The 6,865-nt window shown below is 26.2% G+C and overlaps 1 long non-coding RNA gene across 3 annotated transcripts; it reads left to right on the plus strand.

Moving 5' to 3' along the window:
• The first annotated feature begins 844 nt into the window (after positions 1-844).
• LOC130663412 (uncharacterized) lies at positions 845-6,090 on the plus strand. Of its 3 annotated transcripts, none has more exons than XR_008989190.1 (3): positions 845-1,386; positions 1,583-1,722; positions 3,642-3,766. It is a non-coding gene; the product is annotated as an uncharacterized LOC130663412 (long non-coding RNA). The 3 variants fall into 3 exon arrangements; XR_008989189.1 differs by lacking the exon at positions 3,642-3,766 and adding an exon at positions 5,597-6,090 and having other exon boundaries at positions 846-1,386; XR_008989188.1 differs by lacking the exon at positions 3,642-3,766 and adding an exon at positions 1,852-2,274 and having other exon boundaries at positions 847-1,386.
• Positions 6,091-6,865: the final 775 nt, after the last annotated feature.

Raw genomic sequence — 6,865 nt, forward strand, 5'->3', positions numbered from 1 at the left:
AATCCTATTTATTAGTATTAAATAAATAAATAAGTTAATTGTTATTTATATTTAAATATTTTTTTTAGCTGTAAATTTATTTGATATTTGATATATATATTTCGTTTCATTGATGTATTGAAAAAAAAAAGTAAATTTATATTTGACTAATTGATAAGTATTTTTATTTGTATATAAAAATAATATACATATATTTATTAAATGATGTAATGGTAATTATTTTATAAATTGTTAAAATGGAAAACAATTTTTTTTAATAATTTGTATCTTTTATTGATAAATTAATTGTAGTAATTAATAAGATAATAAAGCAATTTGTTTCATAAATTAATGTGTTTGCTATTTAATGATATTTTTTTAAGGCCATTCTCAGACAGTGCCCCCAGTTTTTAAAAATTTTTAATGACTTTTAGCTGTCGTAGGCGTATCAAAATTTTATCAGTTAATTAACCAAAAATTAAAGCATTAATTGAAAAAAAGATAATTTTGGTGAGGTATAGATTTTTAAAAAAATTACTTACAGTTGATATCAATTGGGAGTTTAACGAAATTTGTAAAATAAATTTCAGTAAAATCTTCATGTCAATTTTATAATTGGAATTTTCGAATTTTTTAGGCTAAAATTCATTCAAAAAAATTTGTTTAACTCCTAATTGATGTCAACTGTAATTAATTTTTTTTCAAACTCTATATCTCGGAGAAATTACTTCTACGTTATCTATTCTTCGATGAAAGTATCAATTTTTTTTTAATTAATTAATTAAATTTTGATACTCTTATGACAGTTGAAAGTCATTGGATATTTTTAAAAAGTGGGGAGTACTGTCTGAGAATGCTCTTAAACCTCAAACATTTAGTAAATACTTCACTTGTTTAATTTATAAATTTTTGACCGGCTACAAGCTTCAATGTCTTATTATTTTGAAATATTTATTTTAAATTATTAAATGATAAAATTTACCTGTAAGTAAAAATCGTAAATAAGTAATAAATTTAAAATGCAAAATCATGGAGCTATATTACAACATCAAGAAGAAATTCATAAATCGATAATCGATATAAATGATAGCTTTAATGTGCACTTTAATTACAAGACACGAGAGTGGCTTGAGACGATGATCGATGTGCTCAAAAACAAGTGGACGAAATTTGAAGAAAATCATACAGCAATACGAAATATTAAAGCTGGAGAAGATTATGCGGTTATTTTGGAATTAAATAAAACAAAATATTTTTTTGAGAAACAATATCATGAAATTGAAAAATTATATTTAAATTTACTTATTTCCATGACTGAAAGACTTAATGCAAAAAAAATATAGAAATTGACCAAAACTTAGTTTTAAAATTTTGTGACAGTTGAGCACTCTCCGCTTCGCGTTCGAGGTATGCAAAATGTGTTTCATAATTTCAAATTTATTTATAAATCAATATAGTAAATTTTTAAACTATTGTATCATTCATTATTTTATAATTTCACTTTATTATAAAAAAATTTCTTAAATTATTTACACAAATAATATATCCACATTTGATTAAAAAGATATAATTAATAAAAATTTTTTATGATTAAAATTTATAGAATTGAGAAAAAATATACCGAAAATAAATCTACGTCATAAATCTATGGCTAATCATTTTATGGCCACATTGCGGAAAAACCTAAAAATGTCAAGAAATAAATAATATGAAAAAGTTGGAAATAAATCAGAGAATTTCGTTGTGAGTTTGGGATTTTCTTATTTCTTATTTGACCCAGAATAGATTTTCTTCGGTCGAGTGTAATTATGATTTTGAAATTGTTAGATTTATATTTTGTTTGAATCATTTTATTTTTTTACATTTTTATAGCATTAATTTAATAAATACACTGTAAAAAAAAAACGGCGTAAATCCACGCTATTCCGATGTTAAAATAACGTTATAGCGGTGTAAAAAAAAAACAAGTACTTTTAATTTTGAAATATCAGAAGTAGAATTGTATTTCAAATACAAAAAAAAAAATTTTATTGTCACAAAAATTAATGATACGACAGATTTACTAATTTTTGGAGAAGTTCAAAGGATATTTGCCCACCATGACATGTAAATGTAATTGTATAAAATGTAGGAAACAGATTTTTATGAGTCAAGTCTTTTTGCAAATTAAATCATCGTCAAAAATAAAATAAAATCATCAATGATTTATTTTTGATCTTTAAATCAGTTATTACCTTATGTAAAATATCAGAGTTATAATGAAAATAATTATAATATTGTTCCTAAATATTCAAAGTGATGAGCGATAAAAAATTTGAGCAATTTTTTCAGAATAATAAAAGTGAAATTGCTTATTTTGTAGGTAATAACATTTTTTTTATCTCAATTAACGATATTCCGTAATTTTAACGAAATATTATTATAATTATTTTTGGTCTGTTTTGAAAATCTGAAAACACGCATACTCACACCCTCATACTTCGAACGGAGTTAATTTACTCTGTAGATGTACACCGTTTTAACACCGCTACACCGGTGTTTGAATAAGTCCATTTTAACACCGATTTTTTACCGTCCAATTCTGATGATAATCAATAATACCTTTGAAAATCACGGTTTATTCAATAATATTGAAGTCAATTGAAAAAGGTATTGAAACCTATAGAAGCTGTAATTTATAAGATTCAATAAAATTTGTGCTATTCATTCCTATTGACGTAGAATCCATTGAAATGAATTGGTTTTAATTGGAAACAATATAGTGGAAAGATGTTACATATACGGATTTTCTTAAGGTATAAAAAAAGCCAATCATCGGATTTAATTAATTTTTTTTTTTTTTCAAAGTAAGTTTTCCGTAACTTAATTGATAGATTTAAAATACAAAAGAAAAGTGGACGATTTTCAAAATAAAATCTAGAAGTAAACTGAAGTAAAATAGACTTCACGAAAAAAGCGGTTGCTTAAAATTTCTTCGTAAAAAATTAGAAATTTCATTAGAATAATTTTCTGAAAATTTCTATCTTAGCCTCAGTTATTTTTGGAGTAAACGAAAATAAAATTTAAAAATTTTATAGAGCTTCCCTGATTAAACAAAATGATTTAAAATGATTTGTTTTTTAATCATTTTAAATACTTTTTAATCCTTCAAATCATTTCTAATCCTGTCTCTTATGGACATTTAACGTGTGAAATCATTTTTAATCATTTTGTTTAATCAGGGTTATCCGACTTGTCAATCGATAATTAGGACATTTTGCAGCGATTGATTATTTTGCCCCCAAAACACATGGAAACATATTTTTATGCATAGAAAAAAAGGATTTCTTGGCACTATGAAATGAAAACAAAAATCTTCTTAGGAGTAGAAAAAATTTCGTGCCAAGAATTTTTTCCGCCCAAAAAAATTTTTGTCTAAAATTCATAATGCGAAAATATTTCTTGAGACAAAAAAAAATTTTCTTGGTATGAGTAAAAATTTTGATACCAAGAAATCTTTTTTTTCTGTGCGGTAACTGTCCAAAATTAAAATATTTAAATAAATTTTAATCCTGGAAAGCAAATAAAATTTTTTTTAAGTTTACTATATTTAAAAAAAAATTAAGTAATTGGTTTTATCTACAATTGAAATACAAGTACGTCATAACTTTTTTTATTGTCAGACGTACAACAAATTTGAAGGCCAAATGAGAAGAGGAGAGATAGAGAAGAATAAGAAATAGGTAGTAATTTAATAAAGCATTAAAAAAAACTATTTGAGCTCATAAATATTTTATTTTCATGCTAAACATATTATATTATATAACAAAAAACAAAAAGTTGAAAAATAATAATTTTTTTTAATTTGCTATTAACGAAACCTCAAAGAAATAAACAACAAGCTATCGGCATAATAGATCTTATCTTAGATCAGACTAACTTTACGATTAATCGAGTTTAAAAATAAGAATAATTAAACGTTCTATTTTTCAAATTACCTGATAATGTTTAATCTGATTGACCTCAAAATTTAATCCAGTCTAGGTATTGATCACACGATTTCTCAGGTTTCAAAAACATCTGCTGCAAAAACGATTTTTTAAAATCGGATTCTCATAAATTACTTTTTTTTTATTTTTAATTTTTACAGCGGGAGAGTTCTGAAAAAAAAATAAATCATTGATAATTTGAATCGTTTATTTGAGAAACCCCATAAGTCAAGAAAACCAAATTTTTCAGGAAACATAAAAAACATTTTTTTGGAAAAACTTGACATTAAAATAATTGAATACAATAATGTTAGCGTCTCTGAAAAAGATTCCAACCAGAAAAATTTAATTTTTTAACTGAAACTACTTACAAAAATTATTTAAACTTGATTGACTTATGGGATTTCTCAACCAAACGGAAAAAAAAAGTTATAAAATCATTATTTTTTTAAATGTTTCCACTCAAATAATTTATTACACTGATAAAATTAAGTAGTAGATATGTAGAGGAAGGGGGGGGGGCAAAAGGGGGTAGGGTAGGCAAAACGGGGTACCCCCAAAATTTGATAAAAAAAAATTTTATATTTTAAATGGTTTTTAAACATTCCAAAATCACTTCTGTAAATATAATTAAGCGTTACTTTGAATTTTTTTTGGTAAACTTTTTCAAAAATCAATTGTCAGTTGAAAAATATTAATGACGTTTGTTTTATGATAAAAACTATTGAAAATTTGTTTTCTTCTTTTGTCTCCAATAAACATGTAAAATATAATTTTTCTTCATGTAAATTACTTACAAAAAAATTCAACTTAATCAAATTCGTTTAAAATCCAGAAAATTTTTTCTTTACTTTTTTTAAGGGGGTACCCCACTTTGCCCGCAGAAATGAAAACATTTTTTTTTTCAACGGTAACTGAAAATTTCTTCTATTTACTTTGAATATCATTAAAAAAAAAAAAAGATTTAGCGTATTTGAGTCCTCGAAAACTTGGTATTTCCTTAAGTATCCCCTTTTGCCCCTCCCTCCCCTATTTGAACTCTGAAACTCAGAAATTACAAAAAATTATAATTAATTTAAACATTTTAATTAGTCATATAACAGTCAACAATAAAACCACATTTGAAATTAATTTCCCAAAAAAGCGCGAATTTTAAATAAAAAAAAAAAAAATTCTGTAAAACTAAAACTGCATATGTTTATTTGAGTCACTGACTTATGGGGATTCTCAATTAAATGAAATTGCTGTCACCCCGTTAATTTTTTTTTAAACGCTGATTTGATGCATATTTTGATTGATTTGGAGGGACATCCAAAGAACCAAAAAATGCAAAAAACCTAATTTCATAAAAAACATGACTTATGGGGTTTCTCAAATAAACGATTCATTTAGTTTTTACAAAATTTTATTATCATAAATAGAATTTCCTCAAAATTAAATTTTTCAGTAATTAAAATTTATAACAATGGAATTTATGTGATGATAAAGTTTTATTTGAATACTAAAATAAAAAAGTAAATGTACATAAAATTATTCCGAGTATTATCAAGTTTTCATGGACTTATAAATATAGATTTTTTTAATACTTTTATATCAATGTCATATTATACGATTGATATTATTATTATAAGCCTCGTTCGATCTTCCAGGTCGTCGGGGAAAATTCATTCATGCTTTTAACGAGGAAAGTTATGCAGGTCGAGGCCAAACGAATAGGTCATCAGGTCGGCTCCTTTCGTATAATATATCTCTACTATATATAATAATATATCAACATGACAGCATACTCTAGGCTCCATTCGTTAACGATAATAATGTGATCTGTTACTATGCAAAATATAAACACAGACGCGGTATTATGCCGAGAGTGACGAGAAACAATGTGATAAAAATTAGCAAACTAAAAAAATAAGGACACAGATAAAAATTGGTGTATTGAAAACAAGGGAGAAAAACTTGAGACCGAGGTCGCACTGCAACAGGAAAACTTAAAATCAGGTCAGCTATGACGTCATCCCTTGTTATAAAGCTGGCAGTGCGTTCATTCAACCCCCGGGACAAACTAGGTCACACAGCTTTACCCCATTGACCAATCTCACCAGCAGCCACTTGTCTTCTCTCGTCTCTCCTTTTATATATTTTTCAACGCAACATATTTTAATAATATTGTTATTATGAACGTAATTATAAAAATTCAAATATTTATAGACTTTATGAATTTAATCGATGAAATAAATCAGTAAAAATTTTGATAAAAAATATATGACTTTAGCGGAGGTAAAAAATTGTAAAAAAAAAGAAAAAAAAATTTTTATGGTATGATACGTTAAATTTAAGGGTCCAAAAGTAAAGTAAATAAATAAAGGGGCAGGTGTGGCCGTTACAATCCGGAAATGTGACTCGGTTGGTTTATACTTTACTTTCCCGTTCATCATAATATAGTAATCCTGATGGGTTGTGAGGATTCAGCTATTGCTATTGTCCCATTCATGGTATAGCCCCCATCAGTGGTTCCTTTACTACTTGGCCGTTTTAGTTCCGGTGTTTTCGTCTTCGTTTTCTTATGTACTCTCACTCTCTTACTCTATTCATCGTTCACGAAAGTCCACGAGTCGGATATACATGTCATACATAGTGTTGTGTGCAAAACCAGCAAACAGAACGGAAATAAAGAGACAAGTACAGTCATTTCCCTTTACTTCTATTTCTTACTTTTGAGCCTCCGCATTAGCTTGGGAGTCGAAACGGAAGTGCAGCTTCATATGTCACTTAAAACGGAAATTCAAAGGAAATAATAAAAAAAGACAGTGTTACATCTGTCGGAAACTCCATATATTTATCTATCTATATATGTATGTACACAAGACGTTTTTGACTCAACAACAAATCAAAACTTTTGTTATTAGTAGATTTCATAG

This window comes from Microplitis mediator, chromosome 2 (genome assembly GCF_029852145.1).
Source record: "Microplitis mediator isolate UGA2020A chromosome 2, iyMicMedi2.1, whole genome shotgun sequence".
Taxonomy (NCBI): domain Eukaryota; kingdom Metazoa; phylum Arthropoda; class Insecta; order Hymenoptera; family Braconidae; genus Microplitis; species Microplitis mediator.